Here is a 26,767-nt window from a genome sequence, read left to right as displayed (position 1 = left end):
CAGTTGTACGTCCCGCTAATCCGACTGTTTACTGTTCATTATGCAATATTTTTCTATATGGTGCCTTGAGGTCTTTAGAGGATTTCTAGTCTAAAGACTGAATGAATAATAATTGATAAAAAAAAAAAAAACACGTCAAGGCTAGTTTGGAATAGAAAGTCATTGAAGCTAGAATATGGCAAAGAAAAAAGTCAGGTAGGGAAAGAAAAGTCTCACGCAGAGATGGCGTCACTGATCCACAATCTCACTCACCTTTATGGACCAGTGTTAAAATCCCCCACCAGGGGTTCATTTGGGTTTGGTTTGGCGTAGTGAAAAGCCCATCAGCACTAGAGTAAGGGTCAGACAGATTTCGGTTGGAATCCTGAAACTGGCATTTATTAGCTATGTGACCTCAGGGAATTTATTTAACCTCTTCAAAGAGACACTTCGGCTTACAGAGAAAAGGTTTTTCGTGAGGATTAGAGGAACAGTCTCTGCACAAAACTACCTCTAGTAGTGTCTGTCCCACGGTGGGAGATCTTTGTATCTGTGTCTCTTCTCCACGCCCCACCAATGGGTGCCCAGTGGGTTCCAGAATGTTCTAAGCTCCAAACATTCTAGAAGAAATGATATAGGAAGGCACAGATACCTTGGTCTTGGTCTGAAGTAATCCTGGATGGTTAAATTGTTTTCCTTCTGAGTGGAAAAGGCTGGAGTAATGTGAAAACATCAGAGGGTGTAGTGGGGACTGTGGTGGGAAGGTGGGAGGAGGATGCCTCGGGTATTAGAAAGTAGGACGCATCTGGATTAAAAGGCACAAGGAAAGGATCTGGGGACCTGGAGGAGAGCTAGTCTTATATTTTTCTTTTGGAACAGAATGGCCTTATCACTTAAAATCCTATGATGTCATTTCCAGGTGGGTTGTTGCCTCAATTTGCTGAACGAGGTGCAGAGAAAAATGAAATTATGAAATTTATTAGAGCTGATGATTTCGGTAAATAAGAAATTCAGGGGCACCTGGGTGGCTCGGTGGGTTAAGCGTCTGCCTTGGGGTCATGATCTTGGGGTCCTGGGATTGAACCCCACATCAGGGAGCCTGCTTCTCCCTCTCCCTCTGCCCCCCCCCCCCGCTTGTGCATGGGCGCGCGCTCTCTTTCTCTCAAATAAATAAATAAAATCTTTTTAAAAATTAAGTGATGTGATTTGTGACTGGTTTAAGTAAATGTTTGAAATGCCTAGGAGATACCTAGAAGCATAAAACCTGCACTAAAATTCTGTCACGGTCTATTTGGGCTGCTATAACAAAAATACCATGGGCTGGGTGGCTTAGGCAATACGCATTTACTTCTCACAGTTCTGGAGGCCGGGACATCCAAGCTCAAGGTGCCGGCAGATTGATTCGGTGTCTGGGGCAGACCAGCTTCCGGGCTCACAGACAGCCGTCTTCTTGCAGTGCCCTCCCGTGGTGGGGGGTTGTGACGGAGCTCAGTGGGGTCTCTTTTACAAGGACACTAATCCCATTCATGGGGCTCCATCCTCATGACCTCCTCACCTCCAGCCATCCCACTGGGGGCTAAGATTTCAACATATGGAGGTGGGTACGACACAGACATTGTGTGCCAGACAGCACCCTGTCTAATTGCGTCACCTTGATCTGCTGTAATTCATCCACAGGGGTGAAAGCTTGGTCCCAGATGGCCATGTATCAGGGCTGCTGATGTATATTTTAACTTTCTATTCTCAAGGCCATGCTATTTGCTTAAGCAACAGCAACAACAATGAGTGAGCTCTGATCAAGGGTTTTATGATAGAGTAATATCCTGTTTGAGCCCGATTCCTTACATTTTAAGCAGAACAGGTTTTCATGAATACGGCCACCCCAAAGTCTGGATCTTTTACACAAATAGCCAATTTGTCTTGAGAAGGGAAAACGTAAAGCTTGATCCGGTAACCGTGGGGCATCGCCACGATAAGCATTTAATAATCGACAGAGACCGATGGTGTGTCGGGGTGACATCAGTGCCCACATTCGTCATTTCTGATCCCTGTGGAATGTCTACTTGGGTCTGACCATCCACCCTGTTTGACAACATCAGACAGGACTGTTGTGCTGAGGGAACCCCCAGGGGAGACACCTGACCTCGTCGGGGGTGACAGGGTGCTCACCGTCTCTGCTCCATAGGGGGAGGAAAACGCACAGTCATGGAAAGAGCAGGAAAACGACGTTGTCTCTCTATAGCCAGAGGAGGACGTGGAATCAAGGTGAAGTTCACGATGACATCAATGGGGAAGCCCTTTCCAAATCATCTCAGTGAGTTTATACTCAGCTTTCTTCTTCATGCCTCGAGGTGCAATTTGATAAGCTATTTGAAACTTTGATTTTCTGAGGCAAGACGACGGCATCCAGATGATTCTATTTTGGCCATGGGTGGTTGGCTCCTAGGTGTTCCAGCTCATCATCACATTTCATTTCAGGTGTTTAATCCAGGACCAACTCAGTTAAAAGTATCAATTACCTAGGGGAATTTCCATAAAGCCCCTTTTGGGTTCTTTAATTCCAGTGTTGGCCAGGAATGAATTTATTTAGCTAGGAAGGCTAAATACAGCAGCTTAGTATTAAGTGACAGACATCAGAAGCAGTTTGCTTTGAGATTATCGGCTGTTTATTATAATCAGAGAAGTAATGAGAGAAACTCTAAGAGATGTCTCAAGGAAGATTTCCTTGTGGGTTTTCTTTTTCTTCTCTACATGCAGATATAGGAAGATTGCTCTGCACAGCCTGATCCCCAGTGTTTCAAATTATTTTTTCAGGGCAGAGTTTCAGGCAAAGCTGTCATTTCATTGACTTAGACTCTCCAGACTTTCTTTTCTGGACTCGCTTCCTGTTGGTGGCCCTAAGAATCATATCCTACCTTTTTCCACTTCTACCCATGTTTAAACACTGAGACAGGTAAAGGGTGGTTACTGTTTTAAGTATGACGTTCCCAGGGATATTTGCATTTTAGTGAGGGACCAGACCTTAAGCCAAAGGAATGCAATTTTAAAGGCATAATTTTAAGTATTAACAAATGAACCAGGAGGTAAGTTTTGGCAGTAGGGCCAGCTGGCTGTCCCTAAAACCACTCCAAAAATGTTTGCCAGGCTAGTCTTAAATTAAAATAAAGTACAGTATTTGCAAAATTTATGATAGCTCAAAAATTTATAGTGGTTCCCAGTTCACGTGGTTCACAGTGATCGTGAGTGCAGAGCCATTATTCTGTAGGTCAGACTTGACCACATATGTTCAATCTCATTTTTCCTCTTGAGGAGTCTCAAAGTTCAGGAAATTCCAATTAAAAAAAAATCATAATCAAATTAATTCAATTACAAAGCTTTAAAATAAAACTACACCCAAGAAGCAAAAGCTCACTGTCAGATTATGTTTTTCAACTAGAGATTTGGAAAATACAGATCACAATTAATGTTATCCTCATCATTTGCAAATCTATCTTCGATAGTGGGCTGAAGCAACAAACACTTTGTGTCTTTAAGGCCTGATGCCAATTTTTCTAAGAAGTCCACAAATATTTGTTTGAAATCCACAGATTTCTCAAAAGGAAACAGTCTTTCTAGTGGACGTCAGCCATGTCCCAGTGCTAGTTTCACACTCACGGGCTGTGAGGATGCCTTTGCCAATGGAAACACAAAATTTTGGAAGCCTTTTGCAAATGGTAGTGCTGGATTTACTGTTAGTGTGCACTCTTCCCTTCTCTTGGCTCACAATGCATTTGGGAACCAACACTTGTGGTGGAAATGTGGAAAAAAAGTCAATAAAAAGGAAAAAAAAGATGACAAGACTCATATTGTTCTTAAAGGCAGCATTTTATCGGTAGCCGTCCCAGCATTGCATGTGTGACTTGGGGTTTTATGTAGCAATCGTTGGCTGACTACTTGCTATGTGTCTAGCATTCAGGCCAACACTGAGGATAAAGAAAAAACCAAAGATCCTTCTGCTTTCAAACACACAGTCTGGTGGAGGAGAGAGGCAGGTAGATCAGCACTGTAGAGTGTGACCCGTATGACTGGAGTCCCAGGAGCCAGGGGAGAGGGAGCACTTCCTTCTTGGGCTGAGGTCAGAGGTAGTTCTCACAGTGCGTTTGAGAGCACCTTCTCTATGAGGGGTAAGATCATGAAAGTGAGTACGTGTCTTTTCCTTTCTGGCTCCATAATAGGCACTCAAATCACATCCATTGACTGACTGGCTAACTGAAAAATGGATGACTAAGGGAAGAAATGAACGCCAGGCACAGGGATGACAGTGGTGAGCAAAATCGATACAGCGTCTGATCTCAAGAACCTTCGTAGTTGGCCGACATTTGACAGGCAAACAAAGAATGGTGGATGTTGTCACACACGTCCTGAGAAAAAGTAAGAGGTACTACAAAAGAGTTAATAGGAAAGGGGGTTTGGTGGGGGGATCAGGAATGGGATCTCGGGCTTGAGAACAGGGGTGAACAGCAAGAGCTCATAACTGGACCTGTTAAGTTTGGAATATCGACAAGACATCCAAATGGAGCCATCAGGTATGTGTTTGGATATGTGAATCTGAACCTCAGAAAAGAGGTCCGGGCTGGAAATCCAGATTTGAGAGTCAGTTTAGGGAAACCTAAGGACACAAGATTTGATTTGGAAAACCAGTGGCTAATTGCCACTAGGTTTGGCTGCCTCGCCTCTAAACCGGCTTCCTCTGGCTGGGGAACTCCACTTTTTATGAGACTCGGTGGGGGAGAGAATACCTCACTTGGCAGGTGTCATGGACATCATATGCTTGGCTTTGCAGCCTCTCGTGCACGGAGGGTGTGTGCTGAAGATTTGCCAGCCAGTTGCACTTGCACTGCGTCTGGATTCAGGAGACAGTGAGGTTTTCCCTTGCAATTGTAGTGGCTGCAGGGAAACCATTCCCCACGCGGTGGTGTGCCGGCCTTAGCAGTGGTAAAGCTGTAGCCGCATTGAGCTCCTGGAGCAGCGGATGTTCCTGGACCAGCTTCAGGGTCCACTGCTTGGCTTGCTGCCCACTGCCTCCAAGGATCAGTCATACTTGGGATGATTTGGGGTATTTTTCCTAGCTACTCATAACACTTAATTTGAATTGTCATCTGCCTTTGGTTACTATTGCTTGCAGCTAAGACCCCTAACTGATTTAGAGGAGAAGAAACTGGAAGGGTGATGAAAAGAAAGAAGTTTAGAAATACAAAGAAATTTCTAGCACCTGCTAGAACTGTAAGAGGAAACCAGGACAGGGGGAATCATGTAAAACCAAATAAGGAGAGAGTGGCCAAGAGTGTGAAATGCTACTGAGAAATCAGCTAAAACAAAGACTGTTGTCCTTGGGGATTTATTATTATGGAGACCATTCATCCTTTGGAAGAGTTTGAGGTTGAGCACTGGGTGTGGGTGATGAGCAAGTTAAGAGACTTTGTGTGGATAACTGTTTTGAGAAGGTTGGCTCTGAAGGGAAGAGAACAAGGCCAGTACCTTGAGAAGGAGATGAGGTCAGGGCTCTTGCATCTTTGAGGTGGAATCTACTTAGAGTGTGCTTGAATTTGGTGTATGGCAATATTGTGCAAACACGGGCAAATGAATGAATGAATGAATGGATTAGCCTAGCGTTGAAGGCTAAGTAGGAAGTGGGTGGGAGAATGAGACGAGGAAGAACTTTCTAGAGAGAGAATAAACAAGAGGAAGTTAAAAAGAACTGATAGATGTGGGGGATTCCATCCACCAGATTTACTCATTTGTTTATTTTTCCCCAGCTCTGCCACGTACTTTTGTTTATTATAAAGCGAACAGCTACAACGGTGTTTGCAATAGCAAAAACACATAAAATAATAATTCAGTGTTTCCAGTGTCAGCTTGGATCAACATCTTACTATTTGTAACCCACATTCGCCCAGCCCATGGCTTAGAGTTCACAAAGAAATCTTTCCACATGTTATCTTATTTAAGCTGTGTGACAAATACGGGGCAAAGAATGAGACACATCTTAATTTAGGTCCCTCTAAAGCAGAAGCTGAAGCAGGCACTTGGGTGCCCTAGTTCACTTGAGAGCGACACCAGGAATCAGAGGTCAGGGAGTGCGCCATGGGCAGCCACAGAGAGACACCACCCAAACCCACTTCTGGGCTGTCCTACCTGAGACGGGGAGGCCGGGCACTTATCCAGGGACTCCTGTCCCCCATTGCTTCAGGGCTGCTGGGGAGGAGACTGGGTTGGGGATCGTAATCTCCCTGCTTTTTAGGCTGGGCTGGGGCCTGAACAGATTTCCAAGGTCCTCAGAGAAAGCCTGGAGGCAAAAAGGCTGTAGACACCTGGTCTTGGGCCCCAGGTGGACCCATGCAATGGCCCATTGCAGCTGCATTGAAGTCAGGTGGGCCTTGAAGTCCAGGTATCTTCATCTGCAATTTCGAGATGAAGAGACCGATGCTCAGAAAGAGCCGTGATTTTGTCAAGACCACTCAGGAAGAAGACAGGGTTCCAATGCAGGTGCATCTGCGGCAAATGCTACGTTCTTGTAAAAGCATTGCGGACTCTGCACACAGGTCGACGTACCTTACTGTGTTTAGTACTGTTGCCAAGTGTCCCTACTGTCCCCTAGAAACATCATAAATAGAGCGGCAGGCTGGATACATCACTCCAAATCAGGTCACGTAACACGCGGAATCCGAAAACAGAATCTACTAGCGTTTTGGCAAAAATCCATGTATAAGTGTGAACCTATTTTTCTCTCCTTTTCCCACTTGATTTCTCTTTTGAAAGGCCTGGTGATCCCTGATGGCCTCACCTCCGCCCGAGACTGAGAAAGCTCTTTTACTGAGACGCACAAGTCTGTCGAGAGCCTGTTGTCAAAGGGACCATTTCATTTCCCTGGTCCTTTTTGGCGGTGTCTCAGAAAAAGTCTGACTTTCCAGAGATATCTTGCCTGATTCCCAGTGTGAAGGCGTTTGTAGCTTTTGAACAGACTGGCAAACCTATTTCTCAAGCGCACCGAGTTTGCATACTAAGGGTCCTTTGGGATTTTGTGAGGGCTAGCCGTCCTGAGCATGCGCGGTGGTTGCTATTCCAAACGAAAGGACTAGTTTGTTTGTGTTTTAATTATCTCTTCTTACAAGATCTACCCAGCAGTATTGCTCCACACGGCTTGAAAGAATTTAATTAAACAAACAAAAAAAAAAGCCCCTGCTTTTGTTGTTGTTGTTTTGTCGGTAGTTGCTGGAATGAAATCAGACTATGATTGTGCCAGTACGTGGAGATATTTTTTTCCCCTTATTCTCATAAAGAAACTGCTATTAAAACTAAGGACATAAACACTTATAAGCACAATACATTTATTTATTTTTTTTGGATTATATAGAGGGTCTCCCTCTTTTCAATGGGCCAGAAGAGCACAACTCCAAAGAGATGAGTGCCCTTGCTTTCCATGGAAAGGTCTAGAACTCTGCAGGCTAACTGAAGTCACATTAGAATTATAGGAAACTTGAGGGCAGTCTTAGTGCTCCAGAAAAGCCACATGGCCGTGACAGAAGATGGATGAATAGGACAAATTATCAGCTCTGGAAATAGTTTTGAGACCATCTGGTCTACCTGTTTAAAAGTTCAAGAACAAAGATGGGCCAAGAGGGGTCAAGTGGACAAGTTAAGTTCCTCTGGGAACAGTCGCATGAGACTTCATTTACAAACAAGCACACCATTTTCTTCATAAAGGTAATACTTCATCGTGGTCTACTCTAAAAAAATTATTAACTAGAGATAAGCAATACGTGAAGGTCCCCCAAACACTCACATGCTGTCGTCCAAATACCTAGAAGATCTCCCTGTCAGACTGTTTCTGCTTTTTGTCTCATTTTCTCCTTTATCCCTTCCTCTCCTTCTGTCTGAGCCTCAGTGAGGAAGAGAGAGCCGATGAACAGGAAGGTGTGCCAGCCACTCATTAGCAGTTTGGATAAGATGTTTGTCACAGAGGACAGGGGAACGTCTTGATTCTTCAGAAAATCCAACACTTTACGAACACGCTCTGTGCACAACCCACCACTTGGGATCTTTGTAGGCATAAAAAATGGATAAGAAATTGTACCTGCCTACCTTAAGGCACTTACAATCTGGCTCATTACATCGGCGAAGCACTGTCTATTGTTAAAATACGAATTTCTTTTGAGATATTGATCATATTTGAGAAACAGGAGATGCAGTTGGTGAAACACAAAAGTTAACCTTTGTTTCAGTTTCAAATTCTACGTTGTAAAGAGTTGGGTGGTATTTAAGAGTCAGAAAAAAAGCACAAACATTGTGCTTAGGTATTTCTCTTAGTTACTCACTTCTTGTGCAGACTTTCCTGCGTCACTCCACTCCAGATGCCCACACACAGATAATCGTTTCTTTATGGAAAGAGATTTTTTTTCTGCCTTGAGGAAATGTGCAAACTACTTACTTATAAAGCTTTCAGAACTGATGAAAAGCTACTTAATATGCTCATTAATGCCTTCATTCCTTCATTCGCCAAATATTTATTGAATATCTACAATGTGTTTTAGGTGCTAGGTATTTGGTGTTTTGCAGGGAGCAGAACAGAACAGCTCTGCTCTCACGGAGCCTCTACGTTATAAGCAATTCTCTACATAGTACAGAAAAATAGAATAAGTCATTAAATCTCTTAGTTACAGGAGAAGTATACTGTTGCCCTATGTTACACTTTTTGAAGAATGCTTTTAAAAAAGTTTTATTTCATTTCCAGTTAGTTAACATATAGTGTTATATTCGTCTCAGGTGTATGATACAGTGACTTAACACTTGCATACATGACCCGGGGCTCAGCACAGCAAGTGCCCTCCCTCATCCCCATCACCTGCTTCCCCCATCCCCCCACCCAAATCCCCTCCAGTAACTGTTTGTTCTCTAGAGTTAGGAATCTGTTTCTTGGTTTGCCTCTCTGTCTCTCTCTCTCCTTTTTTCCCTTTTGCCTGTTTGTTTTGTTTCTTAAATACCATATGTGAGTGAGATCATATGGTATTTGTCTTCCTCTGACTAACTTATTTCACTTAGCATAATACTCTCCAGCTCCGTCCACATCATTGCAAATGGCAAGACTCCATTCTTTTTTATGGCTGAATAATATTCCATTGCAAAGATCTACCACCGTGAAGAGTGCTTTTAAAATACCCTCCTGTTGGACCCATAGAGCTGCCCGAGTTCCACGAGCTTTGCTCCTTGAAAATGCAAACTTCTTTGCGTCAGGCAGCCTGGTATGACTTAGCAGCGCCTGGTAATCAGTAAAAACCCAGCGGATGCTTTCTAATCTTAGAGGGGGCTCTTGACCAGTCGGGTGGGCTGCAGGTGAGCTTTGACTGAAGGATGTATTAGGTGACAAGGAAGGTGACAGGAGTTCATTTAGAGCCAGAGCCATGATTTGGGATGACAGGCTTAGGGGAGAGGGTGGGGCGGGGCAGACAGAGGGCGGGGAACTCTAAGGAGAAGGGCACCAAAGAGGAGTGCACACGCCCGCCGCTTTGTTTTAGGTTGACCTTGACCCCCCCCCCACGCAACACCTTTGTGTCAGACCTCTGAGCATTGCTCTTCCAGAGGGCAGAGGGCTGGGCTCCAGGTCACGCAGCCGAAACCACCCCTGCCTGGCTGCCCTACACCTACAGCTGGAAGGATAATACAACAATCCCTTACCGCGCGCGGCAAGATCGCCTCTGCCTTGCTCCTAAAATAAATGTTAAAAGACTGACTCATTTTGCAGTTTCCCAGAATGAAACTTATCATCTCAGCATTGCATTTTTGCTTTGGCTGTGGGACAGTGTTGAAGCATAAAATAACACAAGTCTGTGGGTTGTAATTTTCTGCACTTAGAAAGGTCAATCACCTGCAGCTTTTTAAAATTCGAATAAATCAAACACGGACCTCAAATGACTATCCCACTTTCCAAATTTGAAGCTGAAGAATTATTTTCTTTTCCAGGGTATACACACCCCTGGAAGCACGGGTTTATAATTGAAATGTTGACACAACCTGAGAGTATCACAGCATGAACGGTGTTGTTCTAATAAATCCCGTCCCTAATCCTTGGAGAGAACCTAAAGCAGAGATTCACTTTCTGTATCAGGTTTCATTTACTGAAAGGCTTCTGAAGATAAAGCTCATAAACTATGAAGGGACAGATACAATGTGGGCTAAGGGGTTACAGGGCTGGAGAAAGCTCTGTAATTCTCAGAAATGGGAAACAGATGTTGTTTGACATTTTGAAGCTCCGTTTCCTTCTCTTTTACGCAGTTTTCTGCTATCATGGTTTTCAAAGCAAAGATGTATTACTGTAAGTGAGAATTGCTCTGCAATGAGTTTCTTGTGCAGAGAACAGAGGGACCCAATATTAAGACTAATTTTTATTTAATATAGGGTCTTTTCACATAACAGAATCACAAATTGCATTTGAAAACTGAATGGCATTGGTACAATTTATCATGAAACCTTGGGAATTAAATAACACCTCACAAAATGGAGTACATATAATTGGAAAGAAACTCTGCCCGGGCCTGGCTCTCTCCTACATGTTAATTGTTGTTGCTGAGGGGAACTGCCCCGATTTGCACTGACTTCTGGTGACTTCTAGAGAGATAAACACCTGCAGCCTCATCCTTGCAGGTGCAAGTGGGAATCAGGACGCGGCGTTACATTGAAGAACAAAGTTGGGAGGAGGATGGCAGGATGTGGGGTAACAGAACAGGGATGGAGCTCATTGGGAGGCAAGGTCCAAACTGCAACAGTGCTCTCCCAAATGGGAGCCGTGAGAGTCGGGGCCCCTTTTCACCCCCCGAGAGACTACACAGTAGGGAAGGAACCGAACTGAGGACAGGCACTGAGTGAGCAGACGGATCAGGGACAGTACTGGAGTTTTACAAGCTATGGAGAGTAAAACTCTTTTCCATCAATCTAATTTCTATCTCTGCTACCAGTCATGATGTCTGTTTCAGCTTATTGAGACATCGAGCATGGGGGCATCTGGCGGGCTCGGTCGGTGGAGCATGTGACGCTTGATCTCAGGGTTGTGAGTTCAAGCCCCATGTTGGGTGTAGAGCTTACTTAAACATAAAATAAAAATTAAAAACAAACAAACAAAAAACCAGGGTAAAGCATGAACAGTTGCTATGTGGGCTCTTTTTGTGGGCTAGGGGTGATCTGTGGGTTCCAGAAGGGTGTCTGATCAGAGAGAAAGTTAACCAGATGAACTGAACCATGGGAGGTGTTGGCCCCCAGCCCTGGACGCTTTCCCATGGTTTTGGAACACCATATTTACGTAAGAAGTGTGAATTTTCTATGTCTTAGAAAGTCCAGTGTGTGCAACTATATTTATTATTTAGGGGACTAAAATAAACAAAAGCAACAATATAAGCAATGGTGTATATTTTATAGATAAATAGCTAAATATTTCGCTAAACTACCATGACAGGTGCATTAAAAAAAAAAGTCTTTTGGGGAGACTAGGGGAGAGGGGCAGGATGCCAAATTTTCATTAGCTCCGTTTTCAATTGGCAATGAAAGAAAGGCTATTGAAACAAGCTCAGCTTGAGAGTCTCACTTCCTTCCTGATAGATCTCCAGATGCCCCAGCCCACCAGAGCGTATCTTTCCCATATTCTTGTCCAAATCATCCACTTGGTGATTGGATGCTGTCGGAATCAAGCACAAAACAAAACAAAAAACAAAAAGAACAAAACATACTGAGTAAAAAAGTAAAAAAAAAAAAAACCCTCCAAATGTTAACAATAAAATGTAAATATTGGTAATTTATCTCAGAGACATCGATTTGGGTAAATTAGCAACTGGCACTGGAGGTTTAACTGTTGTGAGCACACATATGCCAATACTTTGGTACGTTAATTCTAGGATCATATTTTTCAGTTCTTATCAAAAGTGATTAAATTTCCTTGAAGATGGAGGGTTAATGTCCTGATAGAGCTTTGCTCTGTGGTGGCGTCTTCTTGAAAACCCTCTTTTTTGGTTCTCTATTATGCTATCATGTTTGGTCTTTGGCCTTCTATATGGGTAGGACGTTTTTCTGGGCCGCTTTCCTGAATACACAGTGAGTTCTAGACGCTGGGGGTTGTTGGGTCTTCTGTTTATTCAAGAACTGTGTCTTTGTGTAATATAATATAATCCTTGGCCAGCTTTTCAGTTCTTCTCTTTATGTGATAATGCTTAGGCTGATTTACCCTCTGCATGCTGAGATTTTTTGATGGTCACCTTGAGTTAATCTATTGAAACATTTTTATTACAAGATTAAGAAGTACTTATGATAAAAATACCATTTAGTATGGTTATGTGTATAAACTAAAAGATACCTTTTCCCCATGCCGTCCTCCTTCCCAAAGGCACTGAATTTATATTCAAGTGTATTTATATTGGAAGCTGAATATTTTTTTTACGATTTTACTTATTTATTTGAGAAAGAGAGAGAGAGAGAAGGGGGAGGGGCAGAAGGAAAGCAAGAGAAAGAATCTCAAGCAGATTCCCAATACAGGGCTCGATCTCACAACCCTGAGATCATGTCCTGAGCCAAAACCAAGAGTTGGACCTTTAATCGACTGAGCCACCCAGGTACCCGTGGAAGCCAAATTTAAAACTAATATCTTACGTAGTACATATGTGAAAACAGAAATTATCTTTAATGCAGTATATTTACTTCACTAAAATTACTTGTGTTCTTATTAACGCTTCCCAATGCAACAATAATCTCTTGGTTTCTCTTCCTCTAAAATCTTTGTATTTCTTTAAATACATACTACTCCCCACTTTTGTGAATTTGAGTAACTCAATCAGCTTGGCCTCAGAGTCTCCGATTTTAAAATGAACCAGAAAATCACAGTCTTTTCAGCCTCCGCTGTTCTCAGCTCTGTGAGAATGATCTTAGGGGCTAACTAAGAATTTTAAGTCTTATAATTGCTATTACCTGCCCCCCGGGCCTTGTATGTAAGTCAACATAGATAATTATTTGTTCATGATACTAATGATATTTGTTATGAAATGAATCCCTTAATGGATATAGAAAAACGTAGTGTATGTGAGGTTCCCATGCATACTAACACACCGTGGAAATCTACAGCCTAGGAAGGCACGAGGCATGTATCAGGTATTTCGAGGTACTGCCTGTGTTTCTCAAGGCAATCATCTTACGTCTCTGGAAGCGCGATGGCAGCAATGTGCTAGGGCCCAAAGCAGAACCAATAAACGTAGGCATGCTTTTGTCATCTCCTCTAGAAAGAAAACAAAAGCCTTTACCTTCATGGCACAAAAACACATGTAGCCTCGCGAGAGCTTCACAAGACGAGCATCTGAACACTGCCCATAGAATGGGTTGTGCTTTGCCTTTCCTCATGCTATTACCCTTGTCATCAGAATTCTGTCTGATGGCCAGGCTTTCGGTTTCTAGGGGCTAGCAACGCTGCTTCGGGTGCCCTTGTGGCTCTTCCAAGGGGTGGAAGGCCCCTCGGTAGGGACTGCTCTTGGTACGTCTGGAAAGGGCAGAGAAGCAGCTGAGATTAAGTCCAAGCCTAGAAGAGAATCTAAAGGCTTCTACCTGCATTATGCTCCAGGAGACCCTGAAAACTGCACAGAAGCATACACAGTGGCATTAGCTTTGTTTTTTATTAAGCTGTGCACGAGTGCCTGGGCCTTTATATGGATGTGGCCAAGATTTGTTAGCACACCCCCAACGTTTTGATGGAGCAATAATGCTTTATATTCTGACCTGAGGATTGGATGCTCCTGGTGGAGGTGGGTCCCTAGTTATCTGCATCCATTCGACTCAACACTCGTTGCGAGTATTGATGTGGAAAGCACACAGTGGGGCTGTAGACAGACTTCTGACCCCTAAGAAGCAAAGGACTCGTCCAAGTTCCACAATCACCTGTGTGGACCTGGGCAAGCAAACTCATCTGTCTGGGTCTAGGTCTACAAAATCGGAAACGCGGGTTCATGAATGACAAGGTCCTTGCCAGCTCTAAAATTCTTGACCGTTGTTTTCTACTGTGAGAATAATGTTGAGTACTTCCCAGGTCCCTACGGGCAATTGGTGCTGTGCATGGGATGGACAGATAGTCCCCCAGAGTGAGGATTATTGTAGAGCTCTGGGCTCTGCGGCAACTTGTCTCAGGGAGCGTTGTGCAAGGTTCAATAGGAATTTTAGTGCTTTTACCCCCACACTAGCTCTTATGCCAGAAGATGCTTTTGCCCCAAGAAAGCCTCATGGTTTGCTCCTTCACCTCTTCCAGCTGCTTGTTCAAATGTCACCTTCTGGAGAACTCTTTCCTAACCATCCTATGTTGCTTGAAAGCCACCCTCATACCTCATCTCTTTCTACTTTTCTCCATTTTCTTTTTGTTTTTCCTCCCTAGAACCATTACCATCTGACATATTGTATCAGCCAGGATCTGTGCAAGAGACAGACACCACATAGTTCAATGAACAGAGAGAGTTTAATATAAAAGAGTCTTAATCAAGTATTAGAGAACTGACCCCCCCCCCAAAAAAAAAAAAGGTTTCACAGAGGTGGTTAATGTAGTGAGCAGCTAGGACTATGTTTGGGAGAATCATGTCTTCCCCAAAATTTATAGATTGAAGTCCTGAACACTAGGACTTCAAAATATGGTCATATTTGGAGATAGGGCCTTTAAAGAGATAATTAAGTTATAATGAGGTCACTGGGGTGGGCCTTAATCCCATATGACTGGTGTCCTGATAAGAAGAGGAGGTTAGGACACAGAAACAGAGGGAAGACCATGTGAAGACCCAGGGAGAAGGTGGCCAGCTGCGAGCCAAGGAGAGCGGCCTCAGAAGAAACAGCCGTCTTCATCTTGATCTCTGACTTCCAGCCCTGAGAGCTGAGAAAATAAATGTCTGCTGTTTAAGGCATCTGGTGGGTGGTATTTGTTACGGCGGCCCTATCGGACTAATGCAGGCTGGGGAAACAACAGGAAGAGGCTGGAATTATTAAAATTCAAAGGCTTATAGGAGGGGCTTTATGAGCTGAAATTCTAGCCTCTGAAGAAGGGGCACTGTCTGTCTGGGATGGGGATCTCTGAGGGGGTCCAGTGAGGCTTGTTCTTGCAGTGTGGAAAATGGAAAATTGGAATCACCTGCAGCTTCTGGAAATACTGTTGTTGACAGATTTTGAGCAGTTGTTGGGGTGCAGCTGACAGAAGACAAGAGCAAATGGGAGGGAGCAGGTGCCTTCTTCCTCCCCAACCATTGCAGTCCCCCCCAGAGCTGCCGGTCAAGCCAACATGGCGACCACATGGTCCCAGCCCCACCATCAGAGTGACCATAACTTATTAAACAGTTTCCTCCAACTCTCTTCTCTGTGTCTCCTTTTAGAGAATAAACTCCATAAGGACAGGAATTTTGTTTTGTTTACCTCTGGACCCCAAAGACTGAGAAGAAACTGGAAGGTTTTAAGTGCCTAATAAATAATAAATGAATGAATGAATGAATGTCCTATAAATTTTGGAAGACACTTTGGGGGGAAAAAGCAACATTTTACCCTTGAGAAAACAGAGGCCCAAAGAAGCTAAATAATTTTGAAACTGAATAAGGATTTTATAGGCATAACATACTTCCGTCAGTCAAATAAGTACGGATCACAAGATATGGCAGCCTGGACCCTACAGACATTTTGGAGCCCTTGCTTTCTTCTGCATGCTGTTTTGATGGGACTTTGTGTCGGTGGTTGAGCTGATGTTTCGCCTCAGAGTCAGAACGTGAGAGACGATAGTTTTGGCTAAGAAGGATTGGTTGGCAAGGAGTGCAAGAAAATGTGTGAGGATGTCAGTGAGTATTTTGGGTGATGTCCTAAGTAAATGATGTTCAGATTATCTCGGTAAGGTTGGGTTTAGGATGTCCCTTTAAAAAAGAGGACTCAAGATGAGTTCAAGTCATTTACTCACTGCATTCAACAAATGAGTGAATCTGATAGGTATCTAAGTACCTACATGTATATGGAAGTGTGGAGTACCAGCTCCTGATAATTTCCCTTTAGGCTAACCCCATTAGCCAAACTAACAAAGGCTCTACTATAGAATGTGGTTTTTCTTTTGAGGAAGATACCTTCTGACTGCAGGTGTCCTATCCATCTTCTTTTATCTTCCCCCTTCCGCTTATCCATTCTCTTCTGATTAACGTATCTATAGCATTTCAATTATTAGCTATTAATTGAAGACTTCCAGATTTATTGTATTAGGATTATATTCTATTATATTTTGATACAGATAACCTAAACTAATGCAAATAACCTAAATTAACAATGGCTCAGGTTCAAGTTTCTATCCAACAAAATAGGAATGTGCAGGTGGGTAGTGCAGGGTGGGTATGGAGCCTTGATAGATTTCTGGGACTCAGGCTTGCTTTCTCTCTCTCTCTCTCTCTTTCTCTCTCTCTTTTTCTCTCTCTTCCCCTCTCTTATCATCCCTAACAGATTCATTCCCTTGGTGGCTCCTGGAATATGCCCAACACGTTTATGTTGTAGGCTGGAGAAGGAGAAAGACAGGTGGGCCAAAGGATGCATCTGTAATCAGGTTGCTTTAAACAGCGTCCTGGAAACCCCCAAACTCTGCTTTACATCTCGTTGGTCAGACATTAGTCCCAAAGCCATATCTAGCTGCAAAAGAGGCTGGAAACGCAATGCTATCTGTGTACCATGTCAAAATAAATAAAACTGAGATTCAGGTACTAAGGTCAAAAGACAAAGTAGGTGGCTTTCAGCAGTATCTATGACACAGACGCTTACCTACGCACTGCCTTACTTTGCCAGGTCTCGTACTTATTCTTCGCCCTTTCTCGTCCCTAGGATGGCTTGATTGTTTGGATATTGAAAAAGCAAATATTTGGAAGGAAAGAGGACAAAGGAGCTTGCAGGGCTCAATGCTCAAAAGGCCAAAGTAAATTTATGAAGCCTCATGAGATGGCAATAGTGATAAAAATATAGGTAACATTTACGGAAGTCTTATTATGTGCCAAGATTTATGCCAAGGTGTTTTATGTATATTTAACACTCAAAGGAAACCTATAAGGTAGTTCTTATTATTATCATCCCCATTTTATACCTTGGGAGACCTTCCCAGAAAGATTTGGTAACTTCCCTGATCTGGAGGTGGAGTTTAGTTCTGGGACTCACTGATTCCAAAGACTGGCTTCAACTTCTATGTTCCTCAGCCTCCTGCAGGGAGGAGAAGAGGACAGCAAGGTCATGATGGGAAAGGTCTATTTGGAAGTGCTAATAAATAGTTTCTTCCCCTAAAGCTTCTCCTCGTGATCAATGGAGGCAGCCATGTTTGTTCAGGGACTTGGACTTTTCAACAGACCTGACCGGTTCAGAGATGGGCACCACCCCTAAAATGCATCATGACGATTCTTTTCCTTAGAGTCTCTAGTCAGACTGGAGGAATTGAGCTGTGGAGGAAGAGAATTGGAAAATTTCATGGAGTGATAGACACTTCCATTGGAACATGGGAGCAGAAGCTGGGCAGAGTGTGGGCCATTCTGGCCCCAGGACTGTCTTGAACTCAGGACTGCTCTCTAGCTCCAGCTCCTGTGAGGTGTGACTGGACACTTGACCTTCATGGCCTCAAGAGCCTCTGTCAGGCTTGTAGTAGAGCTCTTCCTACTCAAGTTCATTTAGGGGTGCTTCTGGGTTTTACAACCAAAAGGACCACAATTGTTAGAGAGAGCTGCATTTTGAATATATTTATGTTAGAGCGGAATAATTAGCAGCACGGACTCAGCAGCCAGACCGCTCAGGTTTAAATCCAGCCTCACTACTTATTAGCTGTGTGACCTCCAGCAGATTGCTTTCTTTCTCTGTGCCTCAATTTCTTTAGACAATGAGGCATGGCACGTAGTTGATACTATATATGTGTTTAATAGTATTATCACTCTTTCTGTGTTATGTTTTATGAAAAAAATACTCTGCTTCTGAACATCACAAAACACAATGCAATAGTAATCATAAAATAATAATAATGGCCACTATTTATTGATAGTTCACTCTGAGTCAGAGATCGTTTAACATTGTATACAAATTAGTTCATTATTACTCTCAACGGCCCTATGAAATAGATGATATCATCTCCATTTTTCAAATACGACATTGAAGCCCAAAGAGAAGAAATAAGTTGTCCATGATTGCCAATCAGAGACCAACTCAGGATTCACAACTCGGTCTGGTTCTGAAATCTGTGTCCTGGACCGCGCCAATCACCTTGTATCTGCTCTGGGTGAAGTTGGCTGGGAAAATTTGTCCAGGATCTTTTTTTTTTAAAGATTTTATTTATTTATTCGACAGAGACAGCCAGCGAGAGAGGGAACACAAGCAGGGGGAGTGGGAGAGGAAGAAGCAGGCTCTTAGCTGAGAAGCCTGATGTGGGGCTCGATCCCAGAACCCCGGGATCACGCCCTGAGCCGAAGGCAGACACTTAACGACTGAGCCACCCAGGCGCCCCAGTCCAGGATCTTTTTATTTCCTCACGAGATACGCCACAGATTTCTCAAATATCTTGCATTTGTATAGTCCTTTTTTTTTTGCATTATGAAATTACTTTAACATGAATTACTTCATTTTCTCTTGTATATCCTGGAGTTCATTGGCATACAAAGCATGTAAGTCTTTTGAGTAGATAAGAAAAATTCACTCAAGGCTTAGTTAATATCTACGAGTGCTATTTTCTCCCTTAGCTCTGACCTGTAAATGGCTCATTTTGTCAGCGTGTTGAGTACGCAACTTTCAGGTGATGGGCTGTGAATGAAGTCTGAGACTGGTGGTGGCAGTGTGTGGGAGGGGGGCGGGATGTGAATGATAGAAAAAGAGGCAATCGATGTTTAAACAATAGCTCACTAGCAGCAAAAGAAATCCCCCGTGAGTTTCAGAACTCGGCTTTGTGTGGCAGGAGCCAGAGAGAACCACAACCAGAAGCGGTCTCATGTCTTTTAAATCTATCTTGGCAAATTAGCTACTTTATGGCTTTCAAATGCACTCGGGCAGCTTGTGGTTGCAATGACTGACAGGCTGGGGAAATCTGGACCCCTCTGGAATAATGGTCTAAGGGAAGAGAAAAGAAAATACTCTGATTAGATGTCAGCGAAGGCTTTATTTGTCCTATTCACAACACGAAATTATGAGGAGACTATCCTGACTCGATCTATTAAAAGGCTTAAACAGGCCCGGGAATGACAATACAGGTTCCTAGTTGAATCTCAAGTAAAGCTGGTTTTCATCCAGACTGGCTTGGCAGTGGGAGAGGCTAAGTTCGGTGTCAGGTTTGAGCAGACTCTGGTACTGTTTCCAGAGCCCTAAGAAAATTTCTAGAGTCTTAACCCCAGATCTCTCTTACTATTTTCTTTATTGCCAGTTTTTATTTTCATGTCCCCTTTATTTTTTTTAAGATTTATTTATTGATTTGGAGAGAGAGAGAGAGCAGGGGGAGGGTGGGAGGCAGAGGGAGAGAGAGCATCTCAAGCAGACTCCATGCTCAGCACAGAGCCCAACGCGGGCCTCGATCCCACGACCCTGAGATCATGACCTGAGCCAAAACCGACTGAGCCCCCAGGAGCGCCTTCATGTCTCCTTTGATAAAGTTAAAACCTTTTCTTGTTCAGATCTTACGGGGAAATGGACATCAAGACTTAACTAGCTTTGTTTATTTACAACAGGAAATGACATTAGTGTTCCGCACTCCATTGCAGATACTCCCATCTGACAGGCAGAGCTTTCAAGACTAGTGACAGAATCCCGTCCAACCTCCTCTCCCCGGACACGAAAGGTTATTAGAGAACACAGTGCTAGAGGTGTTTTCAATTCTGTTCAGTCATATTTTGCTTCATCGTCTAAGCAGTAACCGTGGCTGGCTACGTACTATTTTTGTACTTCGCTCTGTAACTATTTCTTCATATGGCCTTGCTAAACAGCACCTGTATTACTATCCAGCTGAAATCCACTCTTAGAGCAAGGATGCTGGCAAAATTTAAAATATGATGGTTTAGGAAGTCATGCATCGTAGTTTTCATTTCATAAACTTCTAATTAAATGCATTTTAGTGTTTTTCGGACAATACGTTATATTCCTATGATCGTAGTGCGTCAGATTACAAATATATGGTAGGATGAGTTTTCTTTTCGGTATTTAAGAGTTTGTGAAGCACTTTTACTTGCTAGCTCCATAATCATCTAAGTTAGTTATCAGTCCTAATCTGTACATGTGAGATTTGGAGGTTGATGGGACATGATGTCTTTTGCTGTGTGAGGACAGCAGAACAGGGGAGGAAGAGTTGTTTTGACAGACAGCCACCTACCCCCTAGAGCCACAGACCCACCAGAACACGAGGCATTTCTCCACCTGCCTACACAGGAAATCTTAGACAAGATGCTGCTCCCTCAATTTGAAGTCAATTGGGAAAAACAAAGAGTCTTATTCATAAAGGAGCTCCCATTCCTTGTTGGGTTAATCCTCTCCCTTTTGAATCCTTTTCTCTCTCTTGTAAAAATCGCTATGGATAAGATCTTAACGTTGTGTTTCCAGCAAAAGTTCAGATTTTTATGGGTAAATCCCTTGGCCGTTGCACATGGCTCCCCGGTTTCTCAATGACCATTGCACAGCATCTCCATTGTTACCATCCAGCGGCATGCTTATGGAAAGAGATAAACCATACAATTACAGGGTAGAGCTGTAATTACCTCTGCTTTCTAAACCACAGTGCAGGATCCTTATGCGACTTCCTTTTGAATGTGGTAGAATTAATTGTGATTACTATGTATCATAGAGCATTAACTAATAAACCCAACTAAGCTACCTAGTAATTCAGGAGTTGTTGTACAACAAAGACGGTCGTGACTTAAAAGCCCAATCAGCACTTACGAAATGTACAAACTGCCTCCACCACTATTGTAACCCTTCAGACTGTTGCTGTTTGCATTCAGCTGGGGATTATAGCTCTCATAAAAGCCTGAGGGGGAGTGTGGTGGCCTGACTCTGAAGTTCTGGAACACCTGGAGCTTCACATAGGCTCCAAGCCCCAGCGTGGTTGACTCCGCAGCGTAATGTCACTAACAGCACAGTTTGTGTGTGTTTAGAAAGAGAGCTGCAAACGGAATTTCTGTGTGCACCTCAATGGACTCGGGGCATTTGGGGGAGAAGTCGGAGCGTCCTTCTGTTCAATCAGCAGGGAAGCCTGTTATACTGGTAACGTCAGGTAGTGGAGAGAATGGAAGAACTGGTTTGGAAACGTTAGAACTCCTGTTCATCCCACTCACGCTCTGACCTATCACCCAGTTTTTTTAAGAAACGTCTGGAACTAAAGTTTGAAACATTTTTTCCCCCTCCTTGTAATGCACATTTGAGTGCTGGAATAACAAACAGGTATCCTTCCAATTATATACCGTACGGGAATCTGTAAGTCGGTGTATCTTGGTATCGGTCTATCTGTGTATTATCTTTAGATCTATGTATAGGTCTATTTGTGAACTCGTGTATCTCCCTTTCTATCTTTATGGGACATGCTGGCACGAATAGGTCCAGATTACTAACTCCAGTCTAGAGTTCACGGATAACAAGAGGAACCTCGAGAAGGGCTTGAATAAGTTTTGAGCCTGAGGTTTTCTGGCTTTCCAGAAATCCTGCAACTCCTCCTCACCTCCCCCTCCACCCCCAACAGGTTGCTTCTGTGATGTCTTTGGCATCTGTCTCTCCAGGCCAGCTCAGCTCTCGATTAACAAGCCACCGGACTATTCTCACGGTTTCCTAACCAGGTGCCCCGCCCCCACCCTTCTAATCCATCCCAAACCACACTCCCTATCTCCTGTTCAGACACTGCCAAGAATTCCCTAAAGCTTAGCAGGCTGCTGGAGGCCCTTCATGGATTTCCTCGTAGGTCCTGCCCAGCTGCTTTCTCGTTTATGTTCCAGTCGGGACCCTTGGCTTCAGGCCCCCTGGCGTGGCGCTGTTTTGAGATATTATATAGGACCTTCTTTGTTCTGTCCCATTTCTTGCGCTAGTCCTTCCAGCTGACATGCTCTTCCCCATCTCAGCATTTGAGCCCATCTTGAATGCCATTTCTGATGTTAAAAAAAATCTTCTTTGATTTCCCCAAAGAGAAGTTACCTGAGATAGGCCACATATCCCCCAGTTGGTTGTCATTCTGTCACAACGAGGGAGTCTCTTGATGTTCCAGTTCACACTTCTCTTGGATCCCCCTCTTGGTGCCCACTGCCATTGCTTTAGCTTAGGGGATTATGCCTTTTCTTCTTTTCTGTGATATTGAAACGTAGTCCTTATCTCCCATCTTCAACCATCCACACGTATCACCACCTCAGTGATACATTTGAAATGTTAGTATTATCATTTACCTGTTAGTCTGTTACCTAAAATCCTGCCGTGAGAGGAGCGAGCTTGGGTAGATCAATGAGGGGGAGCCATTGCATTAGCCTTAATATATTTATATAGATATTTTTAATGAACACATACATTCTTTTTGTACCAAAAGTAAATCCTTCCGTTATTCCTTACTACCCGCAGATTGGAAACCAGCCTCTTCACACGACAAGGAAACCCCTTCATGATGAAACAGGTGGTCCTGTTAGGAAGTCAAGCTTCCTTGGATGCCAGTTTGCAAGATGCACTGGGATTCTTGACATTTGCACTTGTTTTAGCGATGCGAATATTCTCTGTCCCACCTTTGCACCTGTTGGACTTCATCCCTGACAGCATCCTTGCCAGTGGGGAGGGATCTCCTCAACGTTGCTCAACATAGCTCAGGGGTCACCTGTGGGTAGCTTCAGCTGCCCAGGCACGGTTAGGTCTTTTAACAGGACTCATCGCGTGGCTTTGTGTTGTCTGCGGTTATGTACTTAGAGGTGCCTAGATTTAAAAAAGATTGACAGTAAATTTTTAGATATTTCCAAATCTGGGAAGCTGGTACTTTTTATTCTGTATAGATCATGTCAAGTTGTAGAGGTTATTATGATTTTAATAGGGGTGTGTGGACCAGTCAAAAAAATAAGCAAAATCATGGAAGTTAGAACTGAACGAATAAGTAAAGATTATGTAATCAAACGTTTGCTATGCAGCTGAGGAGTCTAAGGGTTTTCTAGTCTGTTCACCATCCAACACTGTCCTTTTGTACTTAAAGGACTTAGGTTATTTTCGTTTTGTTTTGTTTTCTGAATAAATGTTACTAATGCGTGGTTGTCTTCACGTGGATTTGTCTCTTTTTCTTTAAAGAGTTGGTCTTTCGTCTTTTCCCTGGGTTGTTGCTGAACAGAAATCTGCTGTCATTTTCATCTTTTGATCCTTCTTAATATATCGAGGTATGAGCTGTAACTATTCTTCTGACTGCTTTTAAGATTTTCTCTGTATCACTGATTTTGAACAATTTGCTAATAATGTGCCTTAGCCTGATTACCCATTATTTATTTTTTTTCAGATGATTTTCTTCCTCCCACCTCTCTTTTGGAGACTCCAACGACACATGTATCTGGCTGATTGAAATTTTTCCACAGCTCAGTGATATGCTCTTCTTTATTTTTTAATTTTTTTATTTATTTTTTATTTTTTTTAAAGATTGTATTTATTTATTTGACAGAGATAGAGACAGCCAGAGAGAGAGGGAACACAAGCAGGGGGAGTGGGAAAGGAAGAAGCAGGCTCCCAGCGGAGGAGCCTGATGTGGGGCTCAATCCCATAACGCCGGGATCACGCCCTGACCCGAAGGCAGACCTTAACCGCTGTGCCACCCAGGCGCCCTTCTTTTTGTTTTTAAATTCTCTTTTCTCTGTGTGTTTCGTTCTGAAGTTTTTATTGCTATGTCTTTGAGTTTATTAATTTTTCTCCTAGAACATCTTATCAGTCATTAATCCCATCCAGTGAGTTTTCCATTTCACACATCGATGTTTTCATCTCTAGAACTTGGATCTGGGTCTTTTTAGTATTTTCCATCTTTCTACTTAACTTTTGAACAAATGGAATATATTTATTATAATGGTTTTAACATCCTTGTCTGTTAATTCTAACATCTGTGTGTGTTCTGGGTGTGTTTTGATTGACGGACTTTTCTCTTCAGTATGGGTCGTACGTTCTGTCTCCTTTGCTTGCCTGGTGCTTTTTGATTAGATGCCAGACACTGTGAAATTTATATTGTTGGGTGCTGGATATTTTTTTAAATTTCTATAAACATTCTTGAACTTTGTTCTGGGTTGTACCCAAGTTACTTAGAAACAGTTTGATCCTCTTGTTGTTGCTGTTAAGATTTGTTAGATGGATTGGAGCAGTGCTCATTCTAGGAATAATTATACCCCACTCTTGAGAACAGACCCATTTATTACTCTACCCAATGCCCTGTGAATCTGTAAGCTTTCCAGTCTGGATCATGGGAACTATCTCCAACACTATGAGAGTGTTGCCTCTTCTAAATGCTTTTGGACGGTTCTTTCCCTGCATTGGGCTGCTTTGTCACATACATGAGATGAGCAATACTCAGTTCAGTACCAGAGGGGACCCTCTGCAAATGTCTCTTTCTCAGAAGCTCTCTCTTTTTTGAGATCTTGTCCTTAGAACAGGACCTCCTTGTTCTCTGCAGAGCCTCACCCCCATCTCCATAACTCATGGATGACGCCAAGCTCCACCTGAGTTTCCCCTCCCTGCACTGTGGCCGGGAGACTCTCAGGGCAGAAAGCAGGGACTCTTAGAGAGCTCATCCTGTTTGCTGCTCATCTTTCGGAGATGCCTCCTCTTCACTGGCTGATACACATGATCTTACAGACCATTCTTACATACATTTTTATCCATTTTGTTTGGTTTTGTTTCATTTTTTGTTGTCTCAGGTGGGAGGGAAATTTGGTTGCCATTATTCTGTTTTGGATGGATTAGCTTGATTTGAAACCCTACTTCCCATGTTTCTCCTCAAAAATATGACTCAGCCTAGAATGAAGTCTAATTACCCACTCCTCATTGTATCTTTTTTACTTCTTTTGGTTGGTTTTCTCCAAGAGAATGATTGCAACTTGCTAGAGCAAAGTGATTCTTCTGAATAATGAACAAAATGTTTTGCAAGTGTTTCTCTTCTTCGTTCCCCAAATACTGTCCTTTCTCACTGCAGAGTTTTTAATATTGATCTGCACATGTCCTTGGTGATGCACGTGCTGCCCCATTTGCCTCTATTGTGTCTTATTGAATCATACGATGTTTTATTGCAGATGAAATCTGTACACATTGTGGGCTAAGAAGGTTCAGACCAATATTTACAAAAGTGAGAAGCTTTGGGCAACTAGTAATCATATTTCTAATATATTGTGTTATTGGATAACACTACAACTCTCCTATCTGTAATGGAGGACTCATATTGGATTCTTTCTTATCTTTCTCCATCACCTGATATCTGATGTCTAATTATGTCAACTGTATTTCTATACGATCTTTCTCATCTGTTCTCCCCTCTGCATTTCCCTTGACTGCTCTGATAGTCTCTCTTCCCAATTCCCTGTGCTGACCCAACAAATCATCAAACGCATATTGATTATATTCTTTGTTTTAGGAAGTGTTGATGGCTGGTGTAAGATGGACCATTAAAGCAAAACTTTAATGTCTACCCCCACCCTGCTCAAAAAATCCTTAATGAATTCCTCCCTCCAAGAGAATAAAATTCAAACTCTTTTGTATGACTGTCAGAAGTTCTCTCTCTCTTTTAAAAAAGAAGCTCCATGCCCAGCACAGAGCCCAATGTAGGGCCTGAACTCATGACCTTGAGATCAAGACCTGAGTAGAGATCAAGAGTCAAGGATGCTTAATTAACTGAGCCACCCAGGCACCCCGTATGACTGCCACAAGATCTAACGAAGCCTACATTTTTTATTTAAAAAAAAAAAAAAGGTTTTTTGTTCTTATATATCAAACAGTCTTTTTGCTTTGCTAAACTTTGATATAATGTGTATTTATTTCTCCTTCCCTTCAAGTTCTGACTCAAAGGCCTCCTTACCACAAAGCCTAATTTGATCACCTCCAAACTGGGGGTTTATTTTCTTGTGGCCTCTCCCATTTTTATTATTTTTATTGATGTTCCTCTCTTACCTCCCTCACTGACTATAAGACAGTTTGAGGACAGGGTTGGCATTGGGCTCATCTTTCTATTTGCTGATGTGTTTTGTGCTTGATCATAGGTGTTCAGTAAAAGCTTGGAGAATGGGTGAGTAAATTAGGACAATGATTCACTTAAATCGATTTTATCAAAACCACTCTAAATGACCGAAAAATTCAGGAATGGTTATCTGGTGCCTATCTGGTGGGAAGAAATACGACTATGGTCCTTTGGGTTGAGCATGGGAGAGCAGCGTCTTGTGATTTTTTTTTCTTTTGATGGTTTTCTGTTGGATGAAGGCAGATTACTATAGTAGCAGTTCAACACTGAGCCTCAATTGGCAAAACACCAAGATGATTAGTACAGCGGTATTATAGTCCAGTTAGTGTCCTTCATAAACTTATCCTTTGAGAACTACCATTTCAGAAGTTGAGCTAAGACCAAGACAGCTTGACAACAAATGGAGACATTTGTGTGGCACATTGAAATGTAGAGTAGGTTTATTTTTCTTCTACATAAAAATTATTAGTGGGTGCCTTGAGGTCATGGAAGTGGGAAATATTGAAAATATTTTAGAAAGCTTGAAATCTCATTGGATAAACTCCCAGCTCTGCCACTTTCTAGTTAGATGACCTTGAGCAAGTAACT

This window comes from Ursus arctos, unplaced genomic scaffold (assembly GCF_023065955.2).
Source record: "Ursus arctos isolate Adak ecotype North America unplaced genomic scaffold, UrsArc2.0 scaffold_30, whole genome shotgun sequence".
Taxonomy (NCBI): domain Eukaryota; kingdom Metazoa; phylum Chordata; class Mammalia; order Carnivora; family Ursidae; genus Ursus; species Ursus arctos.
Note: the sequence above shows the minus strand (reverse complement) of the source record.